General features: G+C 51.1%; 2 long non-coding RNA genes across 2 annotated transcripts; both read right to left on the minus strand.

The window, feature by feature from the left end:
* Positions 1–610: 610 nt before the first annotated feature.
* Positions 611–4,138, minus strand: LOC132248768 (uncharacterized). Its single transcript, XR_009460144.1, has 2 exons — positions 2,670–4,138; positions 611–1,842 (listed from the first exon to the last, which is right to left on the minus strand). It is a non-coding gene; the product is annotated as an uncharacterized LOC132248768 (long non-coding RNA).
* Positions 4,139–4,169: 31 nt separating this feature from the next.
* On the minus strand, positions 4,170–10,121 carry LOC132248769 (uncharacterized). Its single transcript, XR_009460146.1, has 3 exons — positions 6,881–10,121; positions 6,148–6,296; positions 4,170–4,858 (listed from the first exon to the last, which is right to left on the minus strand). It is a non-coding gene; the product is annotated as an uncharacterized LOC132248769 (long non-coding RNA).
* Between the last annotated feature and the right edge of the window lie 270 nt (positions 10,122–10,391).

Raw genomic sequence — 10,391 nt, forward strand, 5'->3', positions numbered from 1 at the left:
GCCATCTTTGAAGGAAGAGGACTTGAGACGGCTCATTCAAATTGGGCCAACGGGAGTGTTATTTGCTCTGGTCTTTGGGATGAACTGGCTTTGGTTTTCCATTTCAGACTTCACGGCCCTGGAGTCTACCAGTTCTCTCATCTCAGGGCATCTTTATATGTGCCCTGGGATGATGGAGTGGTGGGGGAGGAAGGATTTTAATTAGAGCGGCTCTCAAGATCCACTCTAAATAAAACACCAGCAATGTCTCATGTATTCAGCATCCTGGGCTTTGAAATGGCAACAGGGGCTCTGTAACTAAACCCTGTTGAAGGAGTTTTAGTGAAACAACCATGTTGAAACATGGGGACACTACAGACATGCGATGCCAAGGCTGCTGGGCTGCTCTCCTTCGAACGCGGCAGCAGGCTCCATTTCAGAAGCCATCGATCCCCTTGCACATAGAGAGAGGCGCCCTGTGGGATCCCAGGCACCATACGTGTCCCAGATGGCTTGATCTCCGGGAACCAGATGGGTACCTGCGCACCACGGGTACAGAGAGAATGACTACTGTTGCATTTAGAAAGCAGGGTTTTAAACCTAGTGCCCCAAGAATTGCCACAACACCTGGTTGTCCAATAGCAGAAAGGCTTTAATAACAAGACCACAAGCAAGCTTATCAAACCAAATGACAGAAAAAGACTCCTTCCCAAAATAAAAGGAGCTACCCCACAAAGTCCTAGTACATATTCAGCAGCAACAGCGTTCTCTCACCAATGCCGGCGAAGGAAGCTGGTCCAGTTGTGCAGCTTTCCCCACGCAGGATCCGGTGCTGGTTACGCTGGGTGCGATGTAGCAGTGATCTCTCTCTGCTTCTCCTGCAGCGCACACTTCGCTGGCAAATTCTGTTAGTTCTTATACTGTTTCATTGTATAACTTCAAAGCATTTTTTCTTGATAGTTGGCCACTTAGAGTCCAGACAAACAGGGAGAAAAGGGTGTTGATCATCATATCACAACTAGTAACTGCCTGGCTCCTGTTCTTGCATTGTCTAGGTGTAAAACTTGTGCATCTCTGCAGGCCCTATAATAGTAGGTCTGAGCAGTTGGACCGGATACTTAGAGGTGTCACCAAACCTGTCTTGGGGTATCTGTGTATCAACTGGGCACATTTGCAGTAGCTTGTACAGGTGAAGGTTTGTTGTTCAAGCTCCAGACATACATCGAATGGTTCAGACATTTTGAACGCCCTACCCCTTAGGATGTTAGTTGGGAGAAGTGTTTGTCACATACAGGACATTTTTTCTGTATCTTTTACAAGTTTCTCTTCAGATGCATATTTAGCCTTTTGTTCCCTGTAGCTGCTATGTCAATTGAAATGCGTATGTAGCTTTCTTTTTGGGGTTTTAAACTTCATTGCAGAATAAGAAGGAAGTTTTTGTTACTTTCCCGCTTGCCATCTGACACCTCCAGGGAAGGAGTCCTACCTGACCAACACAGCAAAGAGCTACTTGGCACAGCTCACAAAGACACTCTCACGGCCCCAGAGGGACAGTCTTCCATCTCCAGCTCCCTCTGTGCAAAAATGAAGTTGATTTCCTACCTATAGGGACTCCTTACCATCTTGTACCACCTATACTTTCCCCAGAGCTTGACAAAGGGACTTTGATCCCGAAAGCTTGCAGAAAAGGACAATTTTCTTGTGATTCTCCAGTTGGTGTCATGAAAGGTATCATTTTGGAAGGAAGAGCTCTAGTTTTTTGTATGTCTATGTAGCTTTCTTGCCTTTACTGGCTTCTGAGATACGCATACATGTGACGAGCGTGGCAGTTCTCTGTTGACCATTTCCTTGATTTGACATAATCTAGCACAGAGAATAAGACCAATTGGGGATGCTCTATTTGGCATGGTCCCAGCTGCCACTTGCATTTTTGTGCAAGATGCACTGTTATTTTAATTTGATCACAAAGGTTTTATATGTAGGCCTTGCTGTATTCACCATCAACACTACAACAACCCTGGTGGGTGCCTTATAAGGAGCTCCACATTTAAGGCACATGGAGAGGGAGCTTTAAGTCTATTGCTGTCTTTGGGGGAGCCAGCAGGACCCTTTCCCATCAAAATAGTCATGCTCCTGCCTCCAGAAATCTTTTTGGAAGAGGTCGAGTGGCCTCAGCCAAAACGCTGGAGCAGCCCCCCCAGAACAGACCTGGCAGCGTCCTGCCTTCTCTGTGCTCCCTACGATGCCCACCCCGTCTCCCCGCCCCTTCCCGGCTGAACAGCACATCGCCCGCACCCTAGCGCCTCCAGCACTGCCCCCCGGACCAGTTTCCTCCTGTGTAACACACGGGCACAGAGCAGGCAGCCGCACTCCGGGCAGGGAAGGGATTTGTGTGACACCAATGACATCTCGTGGCCTCTTCCGTGTGCAACGGGTGAGTCGTCTTTCTCTGAAGATGGACTGGAGCGGACAGGGCAACACGGGCCCGGACGGGACCTCCTGGCTCATGCCCACACCCTTGCCAGCACAGGCAATCCCACATATCATCCCATGCTCAAATCTGACAATCTGCTTCTTCAATCCAGTCGTTCCCTCCCACGGGGAACCTGCTCCAGAGCCTCCTGCTCCGATGGTTACAACCCTTCTTCTCAGCGTCAGCCTGTGTCTATGTGGGACTCCTATTTACTCACTTTTTCTGGAGCTGGCACTCTCCTTTTCTTCTGCATGGCTCTTGGCTCTTGGATGTAACTGCAGAGAGCAGTCATCTCCGCTCTCGGTCTGCTTCTCACAAGGCAGGACAAGGCAGTTCCTTTACTCTCCTCTCGTACAGCGGGCTCCCCATTTCTCTGTTCATCCCAGGAAGGTCTGCAAAAGTAATCTGCAGCACACGGCCTTTGATGAGTTACCCGAGCAGCACGTGAGCAGCACAAGGAGGAGAGGGGTTATGGTGGGAATCCAGACTGGGACAGCTTCCTGAGCCGAGGAAGTTTCTCGCTGGGACCCTCCAAGTCTCTCTCTGACTCCCGGACCTGAGATCTGTTCCTTCATGCAAATCTGCTCCCTGCTCCCTGGCTGCTGCTGCCTCGACCTCCCCCACTTACTAGAAACATCACAGAATGAGCCCACGTAGTTCTTAATGCAGCACGGTGATGTAGGTTATGTGAAACACCAGCTAGTCAGGTGGGATCACATTTACCCACAGTGTGTGTCTGCCTCTGCTATCTGCCTCTCTCTCGTGCCTTTGTAGAGACCCCAAATAAGTCCCCAGATTTGGCCAAAACCCACTGTCCCCCATGACAAACATCTCACAAAGGTGTATTTCCCAGGGCACCGGTGAGCACTTCAACTTTTGTTGAGTTTAGAAACTATCTGAAAGTCCAGCACCCTGCAGTGCCATCATCCACTGATTTTCCTTCCCTCCGACTGAACCTGGAAGAGAGAATTTGCTCACCGAGTGTCATGATGGAAGCACCAGTGACCCGAGATGACGCTCCACATCGCTATATATTCATTGCTCTGATTTCCCATCCTCATCAGGATGTCCATGGGGTCAAATGCTTTGTCTACAGAAAGCTCTCACCCTGCAAAGAAGGGCACATGCACCCAAGGGGTCTGAAGAGAAATCAGTTTTGAGTTGAAATGACACCTGATGGAGATTGGTCCTTTACCCGAGATGCCACCCTGAGCTTCTGAACGCTGGGTGAGCAGAGGGGCTGCCAAGCATACAGACCTTGGCAAGCAACAGAGGAGGGGATGAATGAGTCTCCACCACGTACAGCAGAGAACTGCTAAGGGGAAGCACTGACAAGTTGTTTTGCCCCTGGGCAAAGGATGCAATGACAGAGCAGGACAAGATGGGACCCAGCAGACAGCACGAGGAGGACAGTAAAAGAGGAGAGGTCACTCGTTTCTTCCCAAACGAGAATTCCTTTCCCTTGTCTTAACCTCTGAGCAGGGATGTGGGACAAAGGCTGGATACAAATGGGATTATGTGTGATTGGGGATGACACTCTGCATAGTCCTTAATCCGGAGCTGGGATTGTCCTTCCTCATCAATGGGTGTGTGGGTTTAGCTGGTAAGTACTAGGAGTGGGGGGCGGGGGGGACCATGGGGGGACCCCTGCCAACCCCCACAACCTTCCCGCTTCCCCAGTACCACCCCGCCCCCCACCCGCTCCCCCAGCCCCCGCATGGTGCCTCCCCCACCCCCCAGCTCAGTACTTTAAAGCAAAGCTCCAGTGCTGACCGGGTGCTGCTGGGCAGGGGCGATCCCCGCTGCCCCCCCTGCCCCATGCTGCCGCTCCTGCAGCAGCCTCAGGGCTTCGGGGACTTGTGCATAGCCCCCACATGGTGCGGGGAAGTGGGGGGCAGCAGGGATTACCCCTCAACCCCTGGCAGGAGCAGTCCGTCCCGGGGCGTTTTTGGGGTTTTTTTGTTCTTAGAGGGCTGGAGCTGGCCCATGTGGAGCACCCGTGGCAGGGTTGGGGGAGTGAAGGGGGGTGTTGGCGGCTTGTGCAGAGGCCCCCATGCAGCATGGGGCAGTGTGGGGGGGCAGCAGGGATCACCCGTGTCCGGCAGCACCCACTGAGCCAGGGCGTTTTTTTTACAAGTGCTGGGAGCTGGAGCATCCGTTGCCGGGCTGGGAGAGGGCTGGGGATGGACCTGGCCTGGCTGATTCGGTGATTCGGCCGAATCAAATCGGGATGGTGATATGAATCACCGAATCTGCAAAAGGGGCAAAAGAAGGCCCAGGCAGCAAAGCGCCAACCTGGCCCATGCACCACCACGGCCTGGATAAACAAGAAGGGCCAGGGCTTCACTCTGGCGCAGGTCTGCCAGCCAACATATGGCCCCATACCGGTGGGATGAAAAGCAGCAGCTGTAAAACAGCAAAAAGGCCCAGGCTTATGGCTGTAGTCTGGACATGTATCTCAGCTATACCACACAACAATCCCCAACACAATGACTGCCAGGACCCTGTCTCCTGGTCAGTCTCCATTAGGGAATGATATTCTCATGGCATCATCCCACTCAAGGCCTGCATGGCCAGTAGCTGCCAGGACCCCACTCCTGGGCAGGCTGCAGTAGGGAGGCTGCACTCATGGCATCGTCCCACTCAAGGGCTGCATGGCCAAAACAGCCAGCTAGACACACAGCTGGGCTTCAGTGACATAGCTATGCTGAACCCAAAAGAAGCTGCAACAGCAACTAAAACCTGCCAGGCTCTCAGCCTGGCCCGGAGCACACCAGCAAAACTGCCAGGCTCCAACCCTGGGCAGTTTGGTGCAGGGATTGATGCCCCCTGGCAGGGCAACCCAGGATTTGGCCAGAGTCACTCAACTGGGTTTGTGAGATCTATTGGGGAATCTTAAGGTAATGGCCTGAGGGGGAGGGGGAGATGCAGTCCTAGAGGAGGCACAATATACCATCATCACGCAGAAAATATGATCATGCTTTCCAGCTGGAGGCCATCGCACAGGGGCTGGCTGTTCCCAGCGGGGTCCAGCCTGTGTGTGCGAGAGATGGAACACAGATGCGTGAACATGTGTAGGAGGAGGCACAGTGGTGCATGTGTGTGTGTGAGAGGGGGCACAGGGGTGTGTGTGTGCATGTGTGTGCAAGCAGGCACAGCAGGTATCTGTGCGAGTGCATGTGCGAAGCACAGGGGCGTGTGTATGTGTAAGTGCATGTCATAGAAGGCACAGGGGTGCATGTGTGCATGCATGTGAGAGTAGGCATGGGTGTGCGTATGTGTGTGTGTCTGCATGTGAGGAGGCACAGATGCGTGTATGTATGTGCATGCATGAGAGGCACAGGTATGTGTACATGCATGTGTGCACGTGCGTGGGTGCATGTGTGTCTGAGGAGGCAAAGGGGTATGTGTGTGCTTGTGTGGGGAGGCACAGGGCTGTACGCACGTGTGCATGAGGAGGAAAAGATGTGTGTGCATGTGTGAGGAGGCATGGGGGAGGGCAGCAAGGTGGGGAGTCAGCTCCAGCCTGCATCCACACCCACCCTACGCACAAATCTGGAAGGCATGTGCCCCCCACAAGGAGCAATGGGCTAAAGCTGCAGCAAGGGAAATTTAGCTTAGATATTAGGAAAAACTCTCACATGGAGAGTAGTAAAACACTAGAGTAGGTTATAGTAGAATAGGGTAAGTCCTACCTGGATCCTGTCCGTCATCAGGTATGAAAGGCCAGCTTCTTCCTCCTCTTCACCCTCCCCCAAATCTGAACCTCCATCATCTTCATCTTCTTTGTACTCTCCTGGTGGACCAGCTTCGTCTTCATCTGCTTCATCCTCCTCATCCCTTTCTGAAAGGCAGGTAAATTCATTCCTTACAGCTTTGTTTAAACCTCAAAGGCTTGTTTGTAAACTCATCTTAAATGAGCTTCTGAAATCTGACTCAATTCAGCTACAAAACCTTCTCCAGCAATCTTTAAAAAAAGACAGGACTAGAAGTAACATCCCTCTTTTTCCTCTTTCTATAGGAAGAGAAAACACAGAACTGAATGTGCCACAGCATCAAATATGAGATGATGGGTATGAAAAAAAAGCTTTTGGTACCAGCAATAAAATAACTGCTTTTATGTAGTTATATCTCAGTGTAAAGATGTGTGCTCACATTTTCCTAAAGGCAGCTCTCCTTTAACCGTGCACAGCATCCACGACTACATTCCTTGCAAGTGCATTGCCCGCCCCCCGCATTACCCAATAGGAGCAGTATGTGATACTGCCCTTCACCTGACACACGGAGCTGATTTGTGCTCCAGCACTTCCACAGTCACTTTAGTCTCAATTTTGTATTTAGATCCTGACTGAATGGCATAACTAATGACTGCATGTTTAGAGACGTCACCCTCATCATCTTCATCTTCTGAGTTGGGGGCCTCATTACCTTCCTGATCAAATCAATCTAGGTAGGTGATCTCCTGAAGCAGCTCAAAAATCCTTTCCCTGTAATCCTTCAGGTTTGTGATGGCACAGCTGAAGAAGTCCAGGTCTTCAAGTTTTTAAGATTTTGCTGAAAAAGAATTAAAATTGCTCATGGAGATGAAATAACTACTTGGTACGTCCAAGTACTGCACTGCTGCCTCCTAAATGTCACTGACTTTGCTGGCTACCTCCCACCACCTCTTCTCCGTCGCTGTTTCCCATTGTACAGAGCTCATGTAAGAAGTCTTCGTGCTGACAGTCAACATCCCTTCCCCAGAAGATCAGACACTCTCTCTACACTTCCTTTGAAACAGGTTTGACCCTCTTTCCATCCCATTAAAATGTGTCTTTGTTTCAGGATGCCCCAAAAGTACGTGTCCTCAGAAATTTGACCCTATAATCACCCAGGGAGATGCAAAGCTCTCCCATTCTCTGAGGCCGGCACAGCCAACTGTCCCAGCGCCGATCCTGCCATGCCTGGTGCACAGACAGCTTTCCATGGCCTGAATGGGGCAGCTGTGGATGTGACGATAGAGGTAAGCCTGCTTAGAGGAGATCTGGGTTCTGCAGTCCATTGTAGTCACGAGTCGGCCTGTGTGAGTAGGAAGCTTCGGAGCCGCCTCGGAGACCCGGCCATAGGGTATAATGGGGAATCAGTGAAATATCCACAGCTTTGTTGTTTTTTGCCTGATTTGGGTGAAGCTTGCAGGGATGGTAGCCCCTGTTGAGAGCATGAAGCCTGCCGAGTTTCAAGAAGATCGGTGCAGGGGATCGGGGGAAATGCACCCCACATTCTTGAAAGCAAAACTCATGTCGCGTGTATGTGTTACGCCACAGCGGGGTGAAAACTGCAGGGGCGGTAGCCTCGCCGAGGCCATGAAACCTGCCAAGCTTCAAGATGATTGGTGTAGGGTTTTGGGGGAACTGCACCTCGAGCTGCTGACAGGCAAAACTCGTGACATAGATGACCATGTGTGTTAAGGTGCAGCGGGCTGGAAACTGCAGCGATGGTGGCCCCTGCTGCGGCCACGAGGCCTGGCAGCTGGCGAGGGGATCGGCGCAGGGCTTCTGGGCTCGGGGGCCTGCACCTCTGGCTGCTGACAGGCAAAACTCGTGACATGGGTGCTCGTGCAACTGTGTCTGTTTTGAGGCATGGGACCTGGGATCACCGCAGGCCCGGCTGTTACCAGTTACCAATTAATCATGATTCCCTCAGGGACCAGCTCAATACACAGCACCAAGAACAATCCACCGCCCCAAGACAGACGCCGTCAGTGCACTTAACAAAAGATGAAGCCTCTTCGGACAATCTACAGGAAAACCTGTCTCACTTCTGCGCATCTCCATTTGATTTGGTAAGCATGAGTGCCCTGAGGCTGGCCACAACCAAAATGGCTCAGGATTAAAAAGTTAAGAGAAAATGTGAAGATGCCGTTTCATAGACACCTCGTTGTAAAAGGAAGAGGATTGGAAAAAAGAAAATAAAACCCCATAAAGGTTCGCCGTCACTGGCTTCCATGGGACTTTTGGTTTCAAGTCATGCTAGAGGCAGGGGATGGCATTTTCTGCACCACTGGAGCACCACTCCCAGCACCCAGTTCACAGAGGGAAAGAGCTACCTGGCTGTAGCTGCATGGAGGGCAGGGAGAAGAGCCCTCCTCTGCTCTCGGGCCGCGGGAGGTACAGGGGACAGACAGACCAGCCACGAGCCAATCTTGTCTCTGATGAGTGAGCAGGACCCAGCAGCAATCCCCTTCCTGCCTCTAGCCATTAGGAAGGCCGGTTATGTGGTTGCGAGGGAAGGAGGGGAGGGGGCCATTGCCCCATCATGTGCTCTCTGGGCAGAGCTGAAATAACTCAGGACCGGTGGGGGTGGGGAGGAGAAAGAAGAATACTAATAATACCACTAATCATCACAATAATAATCATAATAATAAAAGATCAAATCCAGAATAAACAGCCCCAAACTCCAGCTAAGAAAGAGGCAAATTTTGACAAATGAGGGTTTTTATTCTTTCTGACCACCGGCTGGAGGAAATCAAAGTCAGCTACCCAGATTATGTTTTTTTTTAAATTTAAAGATGGATTTGGTGCCGCTACGACTTGTTTACAACCAAAGTTAAAAATAAATGAAGACCCATCATGCCAGCCATGCCGACACGGGAATGAGGCTGAAGTTGGCTGCTGATTCCCAGTTCCTTATTCCTGAGTCTCGGTTCCCCTTTCCCTTTTCAAAGCTAATCTAGACCCAATAAAAGCTTCTTATGAATGAATTACACATCCTGAAGTAAGTTTGTTCATGCCAGGCATCCATCTGACAGCCCCCCCAGGCACTGTACTAAGTATCTGGGCTTGAATAAGGAATTGGCTTTGGGGCTGTGTTGCCTGCCAGCTCTGTGGTCCTGAGGGAGCCCTGGCACCCAGCTTGCTGGATTTACAAAGGACTTTTTCTATTTCCACCCCCTCCACTCACACACACACCTCATCAGTGACAGGCAAATCTGGTGACAGCTGGGATCATGGCTGGAAATCCATTTTGGGCCACCCCACACCATCTGGGCCAGGCAAGACACTGGTCATCAATTCAGTCTGTAATCTCAGCCCAAATGCCGGGTCCTTAGTCAAGCGTGTATACTTAGTACCATGGGAATGGGGGGCTGTTAGTTGGCAGCCTGGCAGGAAGAAACCACGCTCTGGTCTGGGCCAGACTGGTCAGTGGTGTCCGGGAGAGTCCCCCGGTGCCATAGAGGCATGGCGTGGGGTGGCCCAAGAAGGATTTCTGGCTATAATCGCAGCCCAAAAACTAGTTCCTAACTCACGCCCACATACTTAGTACAGGGGCAGGGGATGTCAGCTGGCAGCCAGCACGGCCAAACCGCACTTTGGGCTGGGCAATCCTGTGGTCGAGGTGCTCTGGGACAGTCCCGTGGTGCCAACAGGCTGTTTGGGGTGGCCCAAGAAGTAATTTGCCCCATAATCCCATCCTAATCTGACCTTTATTTAGGGCTCTGTCCTTGATGAAGAATATTATTTTGCATATTCATTAACAAATATGCAACGAAATTCTATTTAAAATGTGTAATTCATTAACAACAAGCTTTGATTGGGTCTAGATTAGCTTTGAAAAAGGAACTGGGAATAAGCAACCACCTTCAGCCTGGTGGGCGGGATGGAGGGGCCGGGGCCCCGCAGGCAGCTTTGGGCTTCTCCCTGATGAGCACCCCTGAACCTTCACTATGCACCCCCAGCCCCCAGAAAAGCAGCCAGAGATTGATTTATTTATTTTTAAAAGGATTTTTACCTCCCCAAAATCTCACCCCCGACACAACCACGAAATGCACGGAGGGCGAATTGCAGCGGGTGACCCAGACTCAGAGTTAACTGAAGAAAAGGGGAGGGGAAAAGAAAAGAAGTCGTTCACCTCCATCGAGCGCAGGAAACACACCGGCTCTCAAAAACAGGAATACTACATA

Source organism: Alligator mississippiensis, chromosome 1 (genome assembly GCF_030867095.1).
Source record: "Alligator mississippiensis isolate rAllMis1 chromosome 1, rAllMis1, whole genome shotgun sequence".
Lineage (NCBI taxonomy): Eukaryota > Metazoa > Chordata > Crocodylia > Alligatoridae > Alligator > Alligator mississippiensis.